The sequence below is a fragment of the Narcine bancroftii genome, chromosome 1 (assembly GCF_036971445.1).
Source record: "Narcine bancroftii isolate sNarBan1 chromosome 1, sNarBan1.hap1, whole genome shotgun sequence".
Classification (NCBI taxonomy): domain Eukaryota; kingdom Metazoa; phylum Chordata; class Chondrichthyes; order Torpediniformes; family Narcinidae; genus Narcine; species Narcine bancroftii.
In genome coordinates this window covers 377,547,666-377,571,886 of record NC_091469.1, presented here as the reverse complement: position 1 = coordinate 377,571,886, position 24,221 = coordinate 377,547,666, and the positions used below count along the sequence as shown (strand labels likewise).

The 24,221-nt window shown below is 39.2% G+C and overlaps 1 protein-coding gene across 1 annotated transcript in view; it reads right to left on the bottom strand.

Moving 5' to 3' along the window:
- LOC138751297 (ataxin-1-like) overlaps positions 1-24,221 on the bottom strand; it is a 302,985-nt gene that overhangs the window by 180,027 nt on the left and 98,737 nt on the right. Inside the window, exon 2 of the mRNA XM_069913418.1 lies at positions 9,553-9,638. The gene's annotated coding sequence lies outside the window, so the exon portion shown is untranslated. The remainder of the gene's footprint in view (positions 1-9,552; positions 9,639-24,221) is intronic.

Here is a 24,221-nt window from a genome sequence, read left to right as displayed (position 1 = left end):
AACTCCAGAGGATTTGCTCCAAGGACGAGACTTCCCTTGTTGAAACCTCTGAAAAGTGTTGCTTGATCCTGAAACCTCTTTCATTATGATGGACAGAGCCCTTGATCACATCTTATCTTGTTCCTACATTCCCTCTCCTCCTGGACAAAGCAAGAATAGAGTTCCCCGATCTTCACCTCCCAACCCACAAGCCTCCGCATTCAATGGATCAACCTTCACAATTTCCTGACAGCTCCAACAAGATTCCACCATTTGATACATCCATCCCTTCCTCTCACCAACTTCTCCACAACTTAAACTAAACTGATTTTCTTTCTTTCCCAGTTCTGATGTAAGATCTTTGAACCAAAACATTAACTTGGCTTCACTTTCCACAGATGCTGACTGCCATGTTGAATTTCTCCAGTAGATTCTTTATCCTTCAGATTCCAGCATCTGTATCCTCTAATGTCTCCAGAGGCTTAGATATCATCTTTTGATCATCTCAGGATGCTCAATCTGGATTGCAGGCAGTGCGATTTGAAGAGCTGAATTTTATGATTGTCAGTTCTGATCATTGAAATTTAGTATTGTTTAGGAGATCTTAATTGGGGAAACTGTACAGGTGACCGAAGTGAAGCTATGGTGGGATAGAGTCATTCAGCTTGGAATTAGGCCCTTTGGCCCAACTTGCCCACACTGACCAAAATATCCCATCAACCTTAGTCTCACCTGCCTGCAATTTGATCCATACCCCTCTAAACCCATCTTATCCATGTATCTGTCCATTTTTTTTCTTTAGCATTGAAATCTTACCTACCTCAACCACCTCCTCCAAGTGCTTGTTTCATACATAAAACATAGACTGTCACAGCACATTGCAGGTGCTTGGTACACGATGTGCCAACCTATGTACAACTCCATAGAAATCTAATTTTTTTCCATTTCACACCTTTAACCTCTTATTTTTCTTATATCCACACCCCCGTCCAAGTATCTTCTGAATGTCCCTATTTTTCCAGCTTCCACCACCACTCCTGGCAATGCATTCCAGGCACCCACCACACTCTGTGTAAAAAAAAGAAAATGACCTCTGACATCTTCCCTAAACTTTCTCCACTCACCTTTCCGCCACACCTCTACATCCACCATCTTTTGTATAAAAAGGTTACCCATCAGTTCCTATTAAATTTCTCTCTCCCCTCACCTTCAACCCCTGTCCTTTGGTTACTGATTGCTCTACTCTGGGCAAAATATTCTTGGCATTCACCCAATGTATTCCTCTCATGTTTTTGTACACCTTTATAAGATCACTCTGCACCAAGGAATAATACCCTCAAAATGCTCAACCTCTCCCTAAAGCTCAGGCAACCCCCCCCCCCTCCTGAGTCCTGACAACATCCTTGCAAATGTTCTCTGCACCCTCTCCAGCTTGAGAAAATCTTTCTTGCAGCATGATGACCAGAACTGAATACAGTACTCCAAATGGGGCCTCGTCTGATACAACCACAACATGACCTCCCAACTTCTCTACTGATGAAGTATACGATACATTGAAAAAGACCAAAAAAAAGATTCAACATGTCTCATTCCAGATCCATCATCTAGCTAGTGTCTGCAGTGCAGAACTGATGGAGAACAGAGTTATTGGGTACGCTGGGCAAGAAATCTGTTATTAGTTTCTTTCTCTCAATGCACAAGTCTTATTTAACCAAAATGTTGTATGCAGATATATGAAATAAAAATCTGATAGGACTATAGAGCAGAAAAAAAAATCAATGTGCCAAAAGCCTTTGCGACCATCCTATCTACCTGTGACATCACTTTGAAAGTACAATGCACCTGTACTCCTGGATCCCTCTGCTCTGCAACCCTCTCCAGATCCCAAACATTCACTGTGTACGCCCTGCCCACATTGCAAATCTCTTCAAGAAAGATAGCCTTGTAATCTATGGATATCAAATGCTCATCCAACCATTGGTTAATTGTGACAAATATTTCTGCCTTCACCACTGTTTCAGACAAATGAGCTCTGTACCCATGATTGTAAATTTTAAAAAATCTTTAATTCTTCTCTGACCCTTTCACAAACACATTAAATTTACAGTCCCCTGATCTCCTAACACCTGGTCATAAAATTATCTGCTAATGGAAACACATCACTCCTGTCTGGTTTCTTTTCCTTTGAACAAACTTTAAAATTCCTTTGCAACTTTAAATTATTTCTGCATCCCCAATGACCTGTTCATCAAGACTGAGAAAAATCTGCTGATTTTTTTTTCTGCTCTATCGTCCTATCAGATTTTTATTTCATATATCTGCATACAACATTTTGGTTAAATAAGACTTGTGCATTGAGAGAAAGAAACTAATAACAGATTTCTTGCCCAGCGTGCCCAATAACTGTTCTCCATCAGTTCTGCACTGCAGACACTAGCTAGATGATGGATCTGGAATGAGACATGTTGAATCTTTTTTTTGGTCTTTTTCAATGTAGCCATATGTAATAGTACATCTACTTTGTTGGATACTTATTCTTATTATCATCTATGTATGATTTACTTATAAAACAATAAAAATATTGAAAAAGGAATGAGACTTGAATTGCCTGAGGAACTCAGCAGGTCAAACAGAAAATGGTCCATCAATGTTTCCAGTCAGGATACTTTATCAAGTGTGACATAGTCTCAGTAAAGGGCTCCAACCTGAAAAACTGACTAACCATTTCTACCCACAGATGTTGTCTAACCTAATGAATTCCTCCAGCAATCTTTGTCTGCTCAAGTTTCCAGCTTCTACTGCTTTTGTGTTTCTCCTAGAAACTTGACTACAAGTTCTGAGCAATACAACTGAGCCACCATTGAAATCAATTCTGAAGCATAGGAGTTTTTTTAAAATTGCAGTTGTGTGATCAAGGGCTCTGACCCTGATGACAGGACAATAAAAATGTAAAAACATTACCATTGGATACTGTTCTTGTAAGGTTAAACATTCTGTGGATGATAATAACCTTACTCACTGCACCCTTTAGATGGTAAAATGTGTGCATTGACTAATTTTAATGAAAGCCTTCATATGGACTCTCAAATGAGGAAGTATCATTTTATATTCTTACGTACCAGTTTCATAATTTGCATTTCTTTACCGGAATATTGTACCACTGTTCTATTTAATCAAGATTCTACTTTTTGGTTCCTTGTTCCAATTACTACTGATTAAATTGTGCAATATTTTACCCAAATTACACAACAAAGCATGTGAAGATACGGCAACGCTCACAGAAAAACAGAGTTGATTTGCAGATAAGTTACTAAGAGTAAATTCACGAAAAAACAGAAAATGCTGAGATAAATATCAGGTAGCATCTATGGAATGAGAAGGAGTTAGGTTTCCAGTTGATAATCTTCCATCAGAACTATTTTGAATTTAGTTGCATATCTAGATACTCTAGATACAAAAATAGCATTCTGCTGAAAGCCCTCAGCAGGATGAATGGCATCAGTGGGAGAAAAAGAATGGTCAATGCTTTGGGCTGAACCCATTCATCAATACAGAAACGTTAGCCATTCTTTTCCTCGAACTGATGACACTCAACCTTCTGAGTTCCGCCAGTAGATTATTTTTTGGCTCCAGGCTCCAGCACCTGCAGTCCCTCATGCATCCCTGTTATTTTTAATCCATTCACCTTCAACACACTTGAGAGATGTTGCATGAACTATCAGGTCACATCTAGAATGCTATGATTTTAGATGTTACATTACATCTGTCATTTTTGATCAGGTCTTCAAATTAAGCCTCCAGCTGCAAAGGCTTGCAGAAATATACATTGGGAAACATCCACAGAAATAATAACAAGTTGAATGTTGCAATTTCTCATTTCTTTTGCGTTCTTACGCCATGGCATTTTAGATCTGGCTGACTGTTGAATATGTAGATTCTTCAAAATCTACATAAAGGACAAACAAGAGACTTTTTAAACTTACCCATTAAATTAATCATTTGATGTGAAAAATTCCTGCAAAAAATGTCATGTTCCCTTTTCTCTTCATCGGGATTTGAATTCTGTATCAGTTTCAAATTGTTGATTTCACTTTAATCTTGGGTGCTAAGAGTTTCCAGTACCAGCAGGCAAGTTCTGTGATTGAATATGAGAGGAGAGAGAGAGTGTGTAGAGCTCGTCGAAAGAACCAAAGACTTGTTGATGCAAACCAAAGCTTTTATTAGCAAAAGACACGAGCTCTTCACAGGTGGCCGATCAGTCCGGAATGATCCGACCTGGCTAGGGTCACAACCCTTTAAGGCCCAAATAGTAGGCGTGGCTAAACTCTCAGCCAATCACTGTAAGCACAGTCATTACATACATACTCTAGATACTGTAGCTATATACATTGGTGATAGGTCTGTACTCTTTGGCTTGGCTTCACAGACGAAGATTTTTGGAGGGGTAATGTCCACGTCAGCTGCAGGCTTGTTTGTGGCTGACAAGTCCGATGCGGGACAGGGAGACACAGTTGCAGCGGTTGCAAGGGAAAATTGGTTGGTTGGGGTTGGGTGTTGGGTTTTTCCTCCTTTGCCTTTTGTCAGTGAGGTGGGCTCTGCGGTCTTCTTCAAAGGAGGTTGCTGCCTGCTGAACTGTGAGGCGCCAAGATGCACGGTTTGAGGCGATATCAGCCCACTGGTGGTGGTCAATGTGGCAGGCACCAAGAGATTTCTTTAGGCAGTCCTTGTACCTCTTCTTTGGTGCACCTCTGTCACGGTGGCCAGTGGAGAGCTCGCCATATAACACAATCTTGGGAAGGCGATGGTCCTCCATTCTGGAGACGTGACCTACCCAGTGCAGTTGGATCTTCAGCAGCGTGGATTCGATGCTGTCGGCCTCTGCCATCTCGAGTACTTCGACGTTAGGGATGAAGTCACTCCAATGAATGTTGAGGATGGAGCAGAGACAACGCTGGTGGAAGCGTTCTAGGAGCCGTAGGTGATGCCGGTAGAGGACCCATGATTCGGAGCCGAACAGGAGTGTGGGTACGACAACGGCTCTGTATACGCTAATCTTTGTGAGGTTTTTCAGTTGGTTGTTTTTCCAGACTCTTTTGTGTAGTCTTCCAAAGGCACTATTTGCCTTGGCGAGTCTGTTGTCTATCTCCTGTTTTGCGGAAACTGCCAAAATGTTTGGCCTGGAAGTCAGCCTGAAGAAAACTGAGGTCCTCCACCAGCCAGCTCCCAACCATGACTACCAGCCCCCCCACATCTCCATCGGGCACACAAAACTCAAAATGGTCAACCAGTTTACCTATCTCGGCTGCACCATTTCATCGGATGCAAGGATCGACAACGAGATAGGTCTCTACTATCACAGAGAGAAAAAGCCAGAGAGTGAGAAAGTAAAAGAGAGAAAGCAAAACACACACACATTATGGAAGTTCTCATTTTTAGCTTGCAAGACTGGAATTATAATGCCCTTAACTGCACCATTTTACATCCACATCACATGACACCTCCTAGAAAATAAATTCCATCTGCATCACTGTGGACAAGCCCCATCCAATAGATATGTTCATTTGTGAGATTTGCTGTTTTCATTCTGCTCTGGCAAAATCAAAGCCATCAGGTTCTGTAACATGTTAGAATTAGACTAACAATGCAAGTCATGAGCAATGAAGACAAGACTTTATGAAGGTTAAGTCATTGAATAAAAAAATGGCGTTGTTTGTTACGAGACTTGTCTTACTTGATGAGGATGTAAGATTGGCAAGAGTTATTCAGCAGACATTTCTTAGTGACCTTGAGGCAGTCAGTTCCCCAGAATTATTAAGCTACAAGTGCTCTACATTAAAGGCATTGCTTGAATTTGTAATGGGAGCTGGTAAAGGTTAGATATATGAGCAGTGCACATTATGGGCTCCCCACTCCTAGTCATAATCATAGAGTTTTACAACATGGAAACAGGTCCTTCCACAATGACCAAGTTCATCCCATTTGCTTGCACTTGGCCCAGATACCTCTAAACCTTTCCGATCCATGTACCTGTTTAAATGCATGAGTATGAGGGTTTATTGTCTATGCACTATCAACAAACTTGTGAAATGTTGCTTGCATGTGTCCGGATGCACTGAAATTCTTATTTGCAACAGCCACATAGGTATGTAAGATAAAGCAAAAATAATTTACCACATGTAGTAAACCACTGTTATGCCATGATGGCTGCTGCCAGCTGGACACGCCTCCTGAGACCAATCCTACCCATAGCCCTTTGCATGCTCCCTATTCCACTCTGCCTCAATCAGTCAATGAGGATGACAGCTGTTCCAGTCTATAGTTATAAAAGCCTATCAGTTTCACAACTCGTCTTTTGTGATTAGTGATGGTGCATCTCCACTATGACATACAAGAGAAAAAGAGATAATAAATATAAAAGGATAAATAAATAAACATTCACAGTTGCAGTTAGTGCAAAAAAAATGGAAACAGGTCTCTAGGTGGTCCCAGAGTACTTTATGTTTTGAGTTATGGTAGTACAGGGAAGTTCAAGAGCCTGATGGGCCATTTGAACATTACAATTGTCCCACTTAGATTATTTCATCAGGCAGCTCGTTCCATATACCCATCACCCTCTGGGTGAGAAGATGACTCTCAAGTTCTTCTCTCACCTCAAAGCTCTGCCCTCTAGATGCAGATTCACCTATCTCAATTCAGTGAATGGAAAAGTGTGCCTGACATAGCCACAGAAACTCTTTAGGGATGTTGATCAAATTATTCAGGTGCTGGAGGCATAAATAGCTCAAATACAATGGCCCATTTTGAAAGAATTGTGTTGCTTGATACAGATGGCCAAACAGAGGTTTCTCAAAATTACATTTTCAATTTAATTACACGACAATAAAAAAAACTTTTGAAAAGCATCCTACTAAAGCTGAAGTTCTGAGAAATTTTTGAGTTTTCAGTGCATTGACACCAATATTTTACGGATGACCCCTTTTAAAAATACTCTTTTCACTACATAGTACTTTACATCACAGAAACAGGCCATTTGGCCCTTCCAGTCTATGCTGAACTACTGTCATGTCCCAGACCTTATTCCTCCGTGCCCTCCCATTCATGTACCTGTCCAAATTTTTCTTCATTGTTAAAACTGAGGCCACATTTACCAATTCAGCTTTGTTCCACACTCTCACCACTCTCTGTGTGAAGAAGTTCCCCCTAAACCAATGGTTCTCAACCTTTTTCTTTCCACTCACATACCCCTTTAAGTTTTCCCTATGCCATAGGTGCTCTGTGATTAGTAAGGGATTGCTTAAGGTGATACGTGGATGGAAAGAAAAGGTTTGAAAACCACTGTTTAAATCATACTAATTGACTCGTTATGTGCGCAGTTTCATAACTCCAAAGGAAATGCCAATGACAATTTTTCTCAAGCAAAATATTTCAGTAACAATTGGGTCTCGAGCAGTGGTTCTAAACCTTCTCTTCCCACTCACAGACCACATTAAGCAATCCCTTAATAATCACAGAACACCGATAGCATCGGGATTACTTAAAATGGTATGTGAGTGGAAAGAAAAAGGTTGAGAATCACTGCCTTAAACTTTTCCCCTTTCACCCATAACCCATGTCCTCTGGTTTGTAACTCAGCTACCTTCAGTGGAAAAAGCCTATCTACATTTATTCTGTCTAGACCCCTCATAATTTTAAATAACTCTATCAAATCTCCCCTCCAGGTAATAAAGTACGAAGTTGTTTAACTTTTCCCTGTAATTCATTTCCTGAAGTCCAGTCCAAGTAAATTTTTTCTGCACTCTATCTTATTGATATCTTTCCTGATATTTCACCAAATTAATAACCTATTTTTTTCCCTGTATTCATTGCAACCTTCGTTCCTCTGAACATTAATTAACCTGCCTCAGCCCCTTGGCAGTGAACACAGTATGCCCTCTATGTAGCACTAATTCATGCATATTTCCACCAATTATATTGTAAAGTTCAAAATCATCCTGTCACAAAATCCATTCCTTTGTCACAGTCTCTATCTGCATATTCTCCTGAAACCAAAGAAGATTACTCCCTAGTTGAGCATGCTACCTGACATTGACCTGAGCTGCTGACCCTGTCACCAGGATTGGCTGCTTCTACCTCTGTGAAATTGACCTCTTCTACATTGGAGAGACTGGAAGCAGACTGGGAGATTGTTTCATGGAGCACTTTCACTCTCTCCATTGCAATTATGGGGACCTCCCAATAGCCAACCATTTTAACTCCACGCCAAACCGAGGCTACCTGCAAATTAGAGGAACAACAACTAATATTCCACCTGGGCACCATCCAACCAGATGCCATTAACACCAGCTTCTCCAGTTTCCATTGGGTCCCTCCCTATCTCTCTCTCTCTATCACTTTGTCTCCTTTCCTTCAGCTCCCCACCCCTTTCTCCAGTCAAAGCTATCCACTCCCCCATCACCTCAGCTTTTTTCTCTTCTGCCCTCCTACCCATATCCACTTATGACCTCTTGTGTTACTTCACTAGAATTTGCATCTATACCCAAGTCTATCCAAAAGACCATTGCAATCCAATTAAGACTTATGGAAGAGAAATCATCTGTGGTTTTCAGTATGTTTGCTCACAACATAACATTTACAGAAGAAGTCTCTTTATTCTACATGTCTCTCCACTGAAATTTGCCATAAGGTATCACCAACCAGAGTTGATAATTTTGCAGTACAAATGGCACAGGAGCATCAAAACCAGGACTGCCAAGATGGGAATTGGTTTCTTCCCACAGACTGTGAGATTAAGGAACAGTATCCTGTAACCATAAAAATCATCCCAAAATATTTATATTTACATATTCATGCACATGTGTTATTATTATGTGCTGTATATTGTGTTTGTATGTGTGTGCACTATGGTCCAGAGAAATTTTGTTTCACCTGGTTGTACATATACAGTCAAATCATAATAAACTTGAACTTGAAATTAGAAAGTTCCTCCAAAAATATGAAAGGTTCAGGTTTAAAATGAGAGGGAGGAGGTTCAAAGGAGATCTAAGCCATAAATATTTCCACAGGGAGGGCAGAGGAATACGCTGCTGGGGGCAAGGGCAGTAAAATTTAACAGGCATCTTTACAGGTACTTGAAGGAGCGGAGGCACAGTTAGTGCAGCGGTTGGCGCAACACTATTACAGCACCAGCGGCTCAGATTGGAATCCGGTGCTATCAGTGAGGAATTTGTATGATCTCTCCCATGACCTATGCGGATTTCCTCCAGGTGCTCTGGTCACATCCTCCAAAAATGTACAGAATTTGTAGGTTAATTCATGTATTTGGGGGGCACTGGCTCATTGACTGGAAGGGCCTGTTACTGTGCTGTAATTAAAAAAAATAACAATCTTAGATTTTAAAATATGGTATTGTCACATTTGTGGCCCGAAATGTGAAGTTAATAAAACATTATCATGACAGGTATGAGTTTAAATCAACATGATGGTCAGCATCGACAAGAATAACTCTATGACGCTATATTCATTTTCTATTTAGAAAATGAAAACTGAGAGAGACTTTTTAATAATAATTCTTACCCGTCTTAAGTTTGGACCCCAAATGGCTTGAGTGGATTTTACCCGAGATCAGATCTACCGCTATAAAATAGAAGTTACCCTGAACCCTGCAGAATAAACCAGAATTTGTTTGGATTAAAATAAATATACATTATTTGGAAGTTTCATGCATATATTGCTTGGAAAAAGCTACTATCAAACAGTTGCTTGTATCATCACTGACGACTGATGTGTACTTCTCCCTCAATGACATTAATAAAATGACTCAGATCAATGTTGTTAAGAAGAACTAAACTCATCATCAGTAAGAATGTATTTACTCATTATGCTATTGAGCCTGAAGTGCAAATTATACCCAAAGGCCAAGAAAGAAAACAAATGAAATTCCAGAATTTCACAACTATAGGGAATATCTTGTTCCTCTTTTGAAAACAATAAAAGAATTTGCTTATTTTCATTGGGTTTTCTTAGTCCTCATCCAATCTTCCCCTCCCTCTTAGTTTTCTTCTTGCCAGCTGAACTCAAATTCATCCTCTTTCCTTCATCTTTCCTATATCTCAGTTATCAAGGAAGTGATTCTATTGGGCATCAAGATCCTTAATACCTGATTCATTTCCCTGGTGTTACTATTGACTCCACTTCTAGAATGTTGTGGTGTTTGGAATTATTGATCTGAGACTTGTAGTAAAATAATATGGCAGTGGGATATTCCCCTCTTATTAACTCGGCAGGTTTCAAAGCACCTGTAATTCTCCACACATGCCAGTTTCAAGAAGTATAAAGATGACCTAGGCTTCTTTACAGTACAAGTATCCCTAACATGAATGCAATCTGAACTTAGGTACTGAAAGTACAACATGTCACTTAGTGACATCAAGTATGATTATGAGCATGCAATCAGTCGAGGAGTCTATCCTTTCCATTCTGGATGTGTGGTCAATTCTCAATGACCTAATTTTCATTATAGCTGACATGAAATGGAATTGGCTTTCCAGAGAAGGCATAGAGTAGTTGTAGATGGTTTGTATTCTGCATGAAGGTCATGACCAGTGGTGTTCTGCTGAGATCTGTTCTGGGACCCCTCCTCTTTGTGATTTTTATCCATGATCTGTTCACATTCAAATTTGTTGCCAGAGTACATTCATGATATCGCATATAACCCAGAGATTCTTTTGACAGTGAAGTGGAAAGTGAGTTAGTAAGTTTCCAGATGACACAGAAGTGGGTGGTGTTGTGGAAAGTCTAGAGGGTCGCCAGAGGTTACAAAGGGATGTTGACAGGATGCAGAGCTGGGCTAAGTGGTAAATGGATTTTAACCCAGTGTGAAGTGATTCATTTCAGAAAGTCAATTTTGAAAATAGAGAACAATGTTAATTGGAGGACTCTGAGCAGTGAGGACAAATTGACAAATCTTGGGGTCCATATCCATAGGACACTCAAAGCTATTGCACAGGTTATAGTGTAGTTAAGAAGGCATATGGTGTGTTGGCTTTCATGAGCTGTAGGATTGAGTTTAAGAGCTGTGAGGTAATATAGCTATACAAGACCCTAGATGGACCCCACTGGGAATATTGGATTCAGTTCTGATCACCTCATTACAGGAAAGATGTGGTTGCTATAGAGGGGATGCAGAAAAGATTTCCAAGGATGCTGTCTGGATTGAAGGACATGCCTTGTAAGGATAGATTTAGATTTAGACAAATACAGCACGGTAACAGGCCATCTCAGCTCACAAGCAGTTGTCGGCCAATTACACTCCATTAACCTACACCTCTGGTACGTTTTTTTGAATGGTTGGAGGAAACCAGAGCCCCAGGAAAAACCCATGCTGACCCGGGGAGAATGTACAACCTCTCTATAGACAGAGTGGGATTCACCAAGTCCTGATCGCTGATGCTGTAAAGGTGTTGCACTAACCGCTATGCCAACTGTGCCACCCCAAAGTTGTGTGAACTTGGTCTTTTCTTCTTTGAGTGGCAGAGATGAGGGATGACCTGATAGAAGTGTACAAGATGGATGAGAGGCATTGATCATGTGGATGGCCAGAGGCTTTTTCCAAGGGCTGAAATGACTATGACAAACAGGCATAGTTTGAAGGTGCTTGTGAGTAAGCACAGAGGGGTATGCAAGTAAGAGGTATATGGACATTCAGGGAGTGGTGAATGCATGGCAGCATTCAACGGTGGTAGAGGTAGGTAAAATCGGATCTTTTAACATAGAACTGAGAAAAATGAAAGATTATGCAGTAGGGAAATTCTAGACAGTTAGTCAGCACAACACTGTGGGCTGAAGGGCCTGTGCTGTACTGTAGATTTCTATGTTCTCCATTCTAAGTAGAATGTAGAGTGGGTGAAGGTATCTAAGATGCATTCACAAACCAATTGGAACTTTAGTTTTTTTTTGGTTACTGTTAACAGTTTTTAATTTCCAGATTTATTTTTGAAAACAAATTGAATTCAAATGCCAATGTGGAACAGAACATCCACTTTCCTGATGATTAACTAGATAATTTGTTCAATAACTTAAGCAAAGAAATTCACCTCAGAGAAAAACAAAACTGTACATGTTGGAACCATGAGGAACCTAATGGGTCAGGCACAGGGAGAAATGGTCAGTCAACGTTTTAAGTCAGGACCTTTATTGAGGCTAAAGTAAAAAAGGAGGTAATATTGCACACATGAAGGGGGAAAGAAGGTGGGGATGGATCAAGAGAGTGATAGGGTATTGGACAGAAGGTGGAATTCATCTTCCCTGCACCTAACCTGAAACAGGGGAAATTTTGCACCGTATTCTATCACTGAAACCAAAAGGAAGACAAGGGGGTGGCAATCCAGTGTGAGTTTTTGGTTGGATTAAACACTGGCCCCAAATCAATGACTTTCTCAGATGCACTTGCAATGAGCACTGTTGCTGTGCCTTTGAATTCAGTTTCTGTTTCAATCTATATGATTCTTAGCCCCTGTTGACTGTGGCTAAATACCTGGTCTCTGAGTCAGAGAGCTGGAAATTCCTAGCATGCTTAAGTATGTTGTACTGCAAGAAAGAATGTTTAGTCCAGGATGTTGTGGATACAATCCAATTTAGAGACTTCAGGTCACAATAGATGGTGTCAATCTGGTGCAAAACTGAGCACATGCTGCAGTAACCCAACTAATTGACTAGATATAAGGAAGTTATTTGGTTCTTTTTATCCATGCTGACCAAAAAAAGAGCAAAAGAAACAAAAAAAAATCACAGAGCTGGTCCCATTTCCCAGCACTTTGTTCCTAGCCTTGTAGGTTGCAGCAGTTCAAGTATTCATCCAAAATCCTTTCAAATGCATTGAGGGTGATTGGCTCCAGTTGACTTTGTTGACTGAAATCTGTTTCTGTGGATGGAAAACTCCGCAAAAAAAAAAGTTAGGGGAGTTATATCCAGTTGCTGGACCAACTAAAATGTGAAGTGACATGTAGGTGAGTGATAGCATCTGTGGGTGGGTGGGGTAGGTTATGGGACTGTAAGGAGACAAAAATGAGACTAGTGTCTGACTGGTTAATGGTTGGCTGACTCAGTATTCCATAGGGCCTGTTTCGATGCTTTATGACTCCATAGCTCAGTGACTACTGTATATTTCAGCATACAAGTTGACTTTCAGATAAATCAGGTCCCCATTTTCATGGTATTATCATATATCAGGAGTACAAGTCGACCACTCCCCACCAATTTTCTACAAGGAATGTGCCGGAGACTGGTGTCTGGGCCTCCCAGCAACAACCCAAACTTTGTTACAACATCCCAGTCACCAAGTAAGAAATCTCTAAGCAAACAAGTAAAAACTTTGCTTTTGGCTGGGAAGAGGTCAAATGGTGCTGGGTCCAAGTCTTCAGCATCGGCTGCGGCTGGAGTCGGCGACAGCAAAGCCATCAGCATTGAAGAAGATGCCTCGTTGCCCAAGTGTGCTCTGTGCAGGAACCAGTGAGAACCTTGGCCTTCTGGGCTGGAGCAGCAACCTTGGCATACCAGGCAGGAGTGGCTACTTCAGGCTCCTTGCAGAAGCAGGGACTTCAGCCTACCGGGCAAGAGAGAGAACCTTGGCCTTCCAGGCAGGAGCAGTGACGTCAGCCTACTGGGCAGGAGCAGAGACCTTAGCATACCAGGCAGGAGTGGTGACCTTGGGCTCCTGGATAGGAGCAGGGACCTCAAGCTCTAAAATTGTGGAATGTCTGGGTGGGTTATGGCAGCACCTCGCAGTGAAGGGGTGTCCTGGAACAGTGGTGCTGACAGGGAGGTCCTGCCAGGCCATTTTATTTATTGAATCAATGTTGAGCGGGTTTAGTTGAATTTAAGGTCACATTTTTGTATCTGCTGTATAAGTTGACTCCTGATTTTTGAGTACTTTTTGAGGGCTTCAAAACTCAACTTGTATACCAAAATATACAGTTCTTTTGCAAATGTTTTAACTTTAACACTCATCTGTTTGTAGGAATTTGCAGAGTGCAAATTAGCTGTACTTCAAAATCATTTTTTGGCTGTAGAAGTTTCTCATGCCATCAGATTTGAAATGCGATTCTTTCTTTCTTCCAATATTTATTTGTCTTCAAAATGTCATTCAAAGAGTATAAAACTTTATAGCACTTACAGGCTTCTTCAGCCAACAAAGTTGTGCCAACCTCTGTCAACCTACTCCACACACCCATACCTTCTATTTTTCTTGCATCCATGTGCCTCTCAAAGGTATTCTGAATGTCACTATTGTACCAGCCTCCACCACCACCCTTGGCAATGTATTTCAGACACCCACCACTCTTTGTGTAAAAATTTTACCTCTGACATCACCCCTGCACTTTTCTCTCTTGACCTATTGTTGCCCAAACAAAAAGGTGCTGGCTGTCTGCCTATCTAAGCTCCTCATAATCTTAATTATTAAGTTACCGAGCTGTATTACCTTGCTTCATGTTTTCCAATCCAGGCAACATCCTAGTAAATTTCCTCTGCACCTTCTCCAAAGCATCTATATTCTTCCTGTACGAGATAACCAGAACCTAATGCAATTCAATTATGTTCAGTTGGACCAAGTGCAGTCTAACCAGAGTTTTATAGATTTGCAACATTACCTCACTGCTCTTGAACTCAATCCTGGACTAATGAAGGCCAACACACCATATGCCTTCTTAACTACCCTATCAACTTGCGTGTCAACATTGAGTGATCTATGGATTTGAACCCAAGATTTCTCAGTTTCTCCACACTGCTACAAATCCTGACATTAACCACATATTCCATCTTCAAGTTTGCCATTCCAAATTCCTTATTACTTTCTCTTGCTTGTGGGGAAGCATTCTCACTTAGGAGTCTGACTGTGTGTGTGGGTTACCAGGCCAATGCTCTCTAATTTATGAAAGGAATCAACAACTCTGTTTCCTACTTAAAGTATGCGATCATTGGAGTGGAAACCAGCAGAAAAGTTTTTGTTGCCTCAGTCAAGCAGTTTCTTTTTAGTTGCAGTATTGCAAATATTTAGAATTCCAGATCAATGTAAAGAAGGGACCCAGTGTAATCTGCCCTTGGGCCTCTAAATATGTCAATAAGTCAGATCGACATTAACAAATATATCAACACTGCAGATATCAACTGAGTGATATACTTCAATTCACTTTTAAGTGAATAAATGGAGTGTTTCTTAATTTTCTACTGATATAATTAAGGTAAATATTTTCTTTTTTTTCCCACAGTGTACGTTTTTCCACTTTATCACAGAGCCAGCAGCTACTGAAGTTCCTCCTCTGTGAACAGATTTTTTAAAAGTCTTTTTTTTTGTTTTTTTCCACATACATAGTAAACTCTCGTGTGTGTGTGTGTGTGTGTGTGTATGTGTGTGTGTGTGTGTGTGTGTGTGTGTGTGTGTTAAACTTTTTCGTATAATAACAAGACAAACAAAACAAACTCTACCCCCTCCCTTTTCACAATATAAATCCACACTGTCAGGGCTTGCATTTATATTGACCATAAAAAATTCTATATGAGGAAAGTCACTTGCATTTATACTATAGCAGCATCTATTATTGGCCTTTTTATTACTATAATTATAATTGAGCCCCTATATGATCCAAATATGGCTGCTATATCTTGATAAATTCATCACATTTGTTCTTTAAGTTGTATGTAATTTTTTCCCCATAGGTATGTAACTATTCATCTCAGCAGTCCATCGTGCTATATATAGAGTCGAGTCAGATTTCCAAGTAATTGAAATACATTTCTTAGCCACTGCCAAGACTATTTAACAAATGAAATTTGGAATTTAGTTAATTTATTGTTTATTTCAATAAAAGATAAACCTCTGGGTCACCTATGAAGGCCTTCCTTGTTATCCTGGATAATATTTCAGAAATATCCTGCCAGAAAGGTCTCACCTTCACATGCGACCATGTAGCATATAAAAACGTTCCTATTTCTGTCCCACACCTAAAACACATTTCAGATATTTCAGATTTTGATTTATGCAACTTCTATGGTGTGGGATATAATTGGTGTAGAAAATTATATTGCACTAATCTATCTTGCATTTATAATTGGCGTTAGGCGATTCAAACACCAATCAGACCAGCATCTTTCCATTATTAAAACACCTAGATCCTACTCCCATCTCTCTCCCTCTCGCTCTCTGTAAACCTGGCTTTGCACTTTCATTTTGGAGAGCATGGTACATCTTGGTTATGAATTTAGGTGTATTACCTAGCTAAATCATTTGTTCCTTTTCACTAATTTCAGTTGGGGCCAAGTTTGCCTCCATCTTTCTCTCGGGAATGAAAAAGATGGAGGAAAAAGAAAGTCCCATTAGCTACTCCATATTTATCTCTTAATTGTTCAAAAGATTTGAGAGATTCCTCCATATAACAATCATCAATATATCTTATTCCTTTATCATACCCTGAATTCAATATTTTGTTACCCAGATTCATGGGCAGCAAACATATTTTTACATAATCGTGTTCTTAATGATATACCTGCTTTTTTTTCCAATACACTCATTTATTTCTTGCCATATTCTAATCATATGTATAAATATAGGGTTATCCATTTTTCTGTTATTAACAATATTTCACTTGTAAATGAAGTCCTTCACTGTCCCCACTTTTATTGAATTCAATCCCATTTGGATCCAAGAGGGGAGACCATCTTCTTCAAAGAAGAATGATAAAAATCTTGCTTGTACTAATATATAATACTTCACTAAATCCAGACACCTAAATCCTCCTAGTTTATAATGCCATGTTAGTTTTCAATGAAATTCTCAGCACTTTGTTATTCCATAGGAATTGCTTTATATAATTATTTAACAATTTAAATAATTTTTTTAGGTAGTGCATTAGAAAAAGATACTCTAATCTTGGGATCACCTTCATTTTAATACAATTTACTCTTCCCACTAAAATAATCAGCAAGTTTTTCCATTTCTATAAATCTTTCTCTATTTTTCTAAAAGAGCAGTGTAATTAAATTTACATGTTCTGTAAATTATTATCCATCATTATTCCTAAATATTTGATTCCATCTATCATCCATTTAAATCATCTACCTTTTTGATATCTTTCAAAATCAAAAATTTTCCAAAGGCATTATCTCATTCTCGTCCATATTTATTTTATAACCTGATACTCTTCCATATTTTTCTAATATTGTTTGTAATTTTAATCAAGGATTCAGCTGGGTCAGACATATATAATAGAACATCATCAGCAAATAAGCTCATTTAAATTCTTTCTGTCCAACTATGAAGACCTTAATATTCAGACCTCCTCTTATAATCTCCATCAGCAGTTCAAATGCTAGAATAAAAAGCACTTGGGACACAGGACACCCTGTTTATTCGATCTACTCAAGGGAAAAACCAGTCATCTGATTGTTAATTTGGATTTTGGTTTGTGGTTTTTGAAAAAGAGCTTTTATCCAATTTATAAATTTTCTGCCTATACCAAATTTTTCTAGTTTTAAATAAAGGAGACCATTCTAATCAATCAAATGCTTTTTCTGCATATAGGGAGATGGTTATACTTGGATTCGACTTTGACTTTGCCACATGTATTATGTTGAATAGTCTACCTAGACTGTTTGAAGAGCGTCTTCCTTTGACAAATCCCATCTGATCTGTATGTATTAATTTTGGTAGATACTGTCCCATTCTATTAGCTAGTGCCTTTGCCAATATTTTATAATCAGCATTCAGGAGTGATATAGGTCTATATGATGAAGTTTTTAAATGGGTCTTTACTTTTCTTCAGTAACACTGTAATTAAAGCAGTTGAGAAAGATTCTGGGAGGGTCTAGGTCTCAGACCAGTACAATCAGGAGGAAACCCACCCTCCCCGAGAGATTTGTTAGCTTGTAAAGTGCCCAAAGATCTCTCAATTTCTTCTCTTGTGAAAGGGGCATCTAAATAAACCTATTCTCCATCTTCTAATTTAGAAAGTTCAATATTTGTTAAAAATTCATACATCTCATTTTCATCTCCTAATAATTCTGATTTGTATAGTTTCATATAATATTGTCTAAAAATATTATTTATTTCTTTTTGATTATATGTTATAATATCAGCCTCTTTTTTTAATTGCATTTATCATTCTAGATGACTCCTCTGCCTTTACCTCCCAAGATAAAACTTTACGTGCCTGTTCTAATTCATAATATTTTTGTTTAGTTTTTAAATATAATTTTTTCCATTCTATAGTTTGGTAATGTGCTATATCTAATTTTTTTTATTCTCTAATAATCTGTATTTTTCTTGTAACCCTGTTCTTTGATATTCTTTTTCCAGTTTTGTTATATCTTTTTATAAACCATCCAACTCTGTAGCATATTCTCTCTCAAGATTTTTTGTATGAGATAATTTGTCCTCTTAAGTAAGCTTTAAGCGTATCCCATATTAAAAAGTAGAAGAAAGATTAGTTTCATAAAATAGTTCTATCTCTTAATAAACTCACTAAAGTCTTTCCTTTTCAACAATGTGGTATTGAGATGCCATCTATACATCTTTCTTGTTTTTTCATTATTGCAATAGTTGAAGTTAATGGTGAATGATCTGATAAAAGACTCGCCAAGTATTCCATTTTTACCATTCTACTTTTTAACACCGCAGATATTAAAAACAAGACAATTCTTGTATGTGAAACATATACTCTTGAGTAGAATGAATAGTCTCTTTCTATGGAGGTTAAGTTTCCTCCATATATCAATCAAATTTAAATCCTTCATTCATGATAGTGTCATTTTTTGCAGCTTTTGCCCTTATTATTGTCCTGGCTGATTTATCCAGTATTGGATCTAGACAGAAATTGAAATCTCCTCCAACCAATATATTTTGTCTTCCTTCTGGTGTTTTTAAAAAGATCTCCTTCATAAAGGCTTCATAATCATAATTTGATGCATAGATATTCATAAAAGTCCATGATTCTGCATAATTTTTACAATGTGCCATTACAAATCTTCTGGCTTGGTCAGTCAGTGTCTCTACTATTATTAATGGTTTATTTTTGTTAATCAAAATCACTACGCCTCTTGCTTTTGAGCCAAATGAAGGTGATAGTACTTGTCCCACCCATCTTCTTTTTAATTTAGCATGTTCCGATTTGGTAAGACACGTTTATTGTAGAAAATCTACATCTGGCTTTAATTTATTTTAGGCATGCCAAGACCCACCTCCCTTACACTTTCCAGTTTATCCATTAACATTAAGACTAATAAATTTTAACGCTCTATCCATATTGATTGTTTAACAATAAAAACCTTTTTTGATTGTTTAAATAATAGTGTTTAAAAAACACATTTAATATCCCTGCCCTGACAGAGATGTAAACAGGAAATCCCGAAAGCCCACAAAAAAAAGCCCATGGAATCTCTTGTGGAAGAAGAACCTCTCCCTTTAGCGCCATCTTTTTTTTGATACTTTTCACCAGGCGCCATTCTCCCTCTTGGACCAGAGTCTCCACCTTGCTACTACTTATTCCAAATTTATGCTCTTGACTGAGCTCTCCATGAACATTTCAATAAAATTTCCTTTTCAACAATAAGTACAAAAAGGTTTAAAAATATAACTTTTACTTAGTCCCTTTGTAAACATTCTTCACCATCTTCTTCAGCAACCTTATTCTTTTCATAAACCCTGCAAGAAGTCTTCCACCTCATTCTTTGTCTTGGAAAAAAGAATCACCAATTACTTTTTATTACTTCAAACCTCAGAATCATGGGGTATATCATCGAGTATTTCAGGTTTTTAAGAACACAATTGTCTTTTTACATCAAACTCCTTCCTTTCCCTAATCAAAGTGGGACTAAAATATAGCACTTTTTCATGATCAATCTCGGGCAGACTATTATTTTGCTTAGAATATTCATATGCTACAACCAGAATTGCCTCCCGTTCCTGGTAACTCAAAAGTCTTGCCAAGACCGGTCATGGTCACTGATCGCGGTTCTCCTGGGTCCAAGGGTCTAGTGAGCCCTTTCAATATGTAATTTTTCTCTGAATTTGCCTTATCTCCCCCCTAGCACTCACGGGATCAATCTTTTAAAGAAGTTCACTGGATCCCTTCCCTCGATTCCTTCTTTCACTCCAATAATGGTTTCATCTGCTAAAATTCTCCATGTGGTCTATCTTGTCCAGCAGAACTTTTCTGTCTGACTCCCATTACTTTGCATCTTTCTCCAAAGCTTTTAGCTTATCTTGTGTTTTTACTAAGTCTACTTCTGCTTGGTTCATTCTTTCCATTAAGTCTTCAACAATTTTTTAAAATTCCAGTCATTTCTCTCATAACATTTTCAACGGCAACAAATAGATTTCTCAGGTTTTCCATGAAAATATCCAGCTCTTGTCCTGACTCCCCAGCTCTGCTGGGATCCACTGGTCCCAAGGCCACTCTTATACTGCTCCCTTTCAGTCTTTCACTTGATCTTCCTGGATGAGTTGAAACTTCCTTGCCTTTTGTTTTCTGCTGCCTTGTTCTCTTTGTACTTGCTTTATCCATTTTTGGTGAAAAAAATTCTAGTTTTGAGATTTTAACGGACTTTTTGATACTCTTCACACAGAGAGCTCAACCAAGACACATCCAAGTCCTTCGCATGGCCACGTCCCACCCCCCACCACCCCACCCCAGTCATCTGATTAACTGCATCCTTAACAAAGGGAAATAGCCAGACCAAAATGAACACCAAGTCAACGATAATGGGTCAGACAGACTGAAGGAAGTGGAGAAGTTGAAAGGTTTAGGGTGGATGGTTTCAGCAGGCCCTCAGCCACTACCACTAATGGTAGGGTGAAGTAAAATGGGAATTGTATGGAAGCTTCAGGGACCAGGTCAGTAGCCTGATGTTTGCTGATCCAGTGTTGCATTGCACTTACACTGACATACATATCAACTGTAGTTTTGCAGCCTTAATTTTATTTAAATTTAGAGATGCACCATGGTTACAGACCCTTCTGGCCTATGTGCCCGTGCCCCCCAAATGCAGCAATTAACCTACAATCCCTGTACCTTTTTGGAGGATGGGAGGAAACTAGAGCACCCAGAGGAAACCCACACAGATCACAGGGAGAACATACAAACTCCTTATAGACAGTGCCTGATTTGAACCTGGGTCACTGGCACTGTAATAGCATTGTGCTAACTGCTACACTGAACGTGCTGCCTAATGAGTTAGATCCTGAATTTAGAAATAAGGAATAGAACCAGGAATATACCATTTGCCATTCCCCCTCCCCCCCCCCCCCCCCACCATTTACCACTTGAAAAGGGGTGTTATATTTGCAATTTTATGATCATATGGGATCTTTGAGAATTCCAGAGAAATTCTAACACCCAAACAACAGGCCACCCAGTTAAAAAAGTGTCTGCCCCTTTAGTTGCCGAGTGTCATTTGTCAAGTGGTGCTGATTGTTTTAAGTTTCTCCTTCAAAGACAAATACACAATACTTATTCAACTTCTTTGTCATTTGCTTTTCTTTCCGTTATTAATTCCCAGTCTCTTCCCAGGAGACCAGTGTTTACTTATCTCTTCTCTTCCTTTCAAGACACATGGTATCTCTGGCAGTCAGTTTTTGTATTTCTTGCCAGTCCTACTATCAAAAAAAATCTTCTCTCTTTTTACTGCATTTTTAAATAATCTTCTGATGATTTCTCGTGAATTTTCAATCTTCTGACCCACTGCTAACAATTCTATTCCTTTTAATTCCTTTGTAAGCAACAGATGGATCATCCTTGGAGAGTTTACTTCTTAATTAAGTATATCTGGTTTTCGAGAACTACGAATCCATGCCTCCTAAATTCCAGACATTCCCATGTGGGGAAACCTTGTCTCGACGCCTACCCTGCTAATCCCCCTCGGAGACTCGCAGTTTCAGTCAACACACTTCCAAGGACCAGGCTGCTCAATGTTAAGATAAAGCCCCAGAATGATGGTCCAGAAGGAATAGCTACAGATTTCCAAGTCTGGATGGTACACAGATGCTTCCGAGCCGCGGAGATCGCAGGTTTGGGAGACTTTCAAATGATGCAATCTGCAGTGTCGCTGTGCCAGTGGCAGCAGGAGTAAATGCTAGAGGGACTGAATGTGTGGTGAAGATGCTGTGCCAGTGACCTGCTATGCCCTGGATGGTGGCACACTTTTGAATCTTTCAAGGGAGAGAATTCGATCCTGCTCCTCACTTGTGCCTTGCAGAAAGTGGTAAGATTTTGGAGGAATCATTGTGTTAACATCTTACTGCAAACTATCCACCCACTGACCAGATGTTTCAGTCAGATATTCTTTGATATGAAAAAAGTCTTACTAAACATGTTCGTTGCGCATGTTATAAAATTCTCACAATTTAAAATCAATGAAACTCAATATGCCAAACTGAGTACAGCCAGCAGATGATACTCTTGTACGTGTGTAGTGCTTGTAACCACCTGACAAATTTATCCGTCTACATTCTTAATAGAAAAAATAGTAGAATGTTACTGACCTTCAAGGTCAGAATTAAACACTTCCAGGTCTGATTTAGTATGTCCTTATGCAGAGAAGCACTCTGCGCTGAGCCAGCATGTTTCAACTCCAGCTTCGGAACAGCACCTATCCTGTGGCCTCTCTGTGCGACAGTGAAGCCTTTGACAGAGTTTTGGATTAAAGAATAGTTGGGAACAGCTCAGGGCTCAACAAAGATGGGGCCACTGTAGAATACTGCAGTACTACAGAGCTGTAAGTAGCTGGTCCTATTGATGCCATGAATATATGGTCTAAAGCCATGGAGCTAAATGTATCAGAATCAGAATTTATGGTCATGAAATTCATTGTTTTGCGGCAGCATTCCAAGTGCAAAACTGCTATAAATTACATTATTTTAAAATTAGTGCAAAAGGTGGTATTTGTGGTTCATTGCTCATTAAGAAGCTGTTTTTTGTAATGTTGGGCATTTGTCTTCAGGCTCCTGTACCTCCTTCCTGATGGTAGCAGTGAGAAGAGGGCATGGCCTGGGTGATGAGGTGTCTCTCCCCTTGATATTTCACCTACTGTGGTTGTTTTTTTTTAAAAAAAGGGAAAACAGTGTTCAGAGTATTTTATTGAAACTTCTGAGGATTTAACCACTAACCAGATGACTCTATGGATAATAAATTTGTACTCTGGGATGCAATGAAGTCATATATCCGTGGCCATATAATGTTTTCCTTCTAAAGTTAAAAAATATTATTTATCCCAAGTTAACAACTTAGAGGCAGATATAATATCTTTGCAGAAGGAATTACATAGAAATTCATCAGAAGTAAAAAAAAGCTTTGGTAAATAAAAAATTACAGTATTACACATTGCAATTTTATAGAACAAAAATATGATGAATTGGGGGAACGTGCACATAAAGTCTTAGTGTAGCAACTGTAACTGAGCAAGAAGCGAAAATTTTTATCACAACTAAAACTGACATGGGCCAGATATCTTATAAACCTCAAGACCAAAGCTTCTGACAGGAATCTTAAAGCCTCACAACCACTACTTCCAGTGCAGCAGTCAGGTCTGGAACGTTTGTTATATATCTTTACCTCCTATGGATGCTGCATAACCTGCTGAGTTCCTCCAGTATTTTTGTGTTTTTACTGCAATCACAGCTTCTGCAGACTTCTGTGTGTCACTTCTCCTGAAGCTCCCTTTGTTCCCTTATAAGGCATGATGATGGGGAGCTAGCCAGGAGTTAGAGTGGCAGCAGCAGAATCGAGTTCTAGTGGCTAAAGAGAGGTTAAGGAGGAACTTGGCAAGGAGCTCCATTCAATAAGAAGCATGGCCAGGAAGGCACATCCAAGAGCAAGCAATGTGGAGGGTGCAAAATGAGAGGTAAATGTAAACGTGTAAGCAGCAGGAGCCAGGAAAGGCATGTACTGGGAATTTGGAGTCAGCACCCAGTATCATTCAAGTGCCAATGGCTTTTAAGGCTATTCATAAAATCAAGGATGTTACAAAGGTGGAAAAACTAATCACTCCCAACTCAAATTATAAAATCGTCTACATCTAGAGGAAAGCTTCTGTCATCGTGAGGCAAATAATATTGGAAAGCTGAATTATTATGCAATGATACACTCCAGTTTAATAATAGTTCCGCCTGATTACACAGCTTCCTGAAGCGGTGTCGCAGGCACCACTATTAACCTCACATACTCTGCAGAAGTATCAGGTTACACATTTGTTTATGT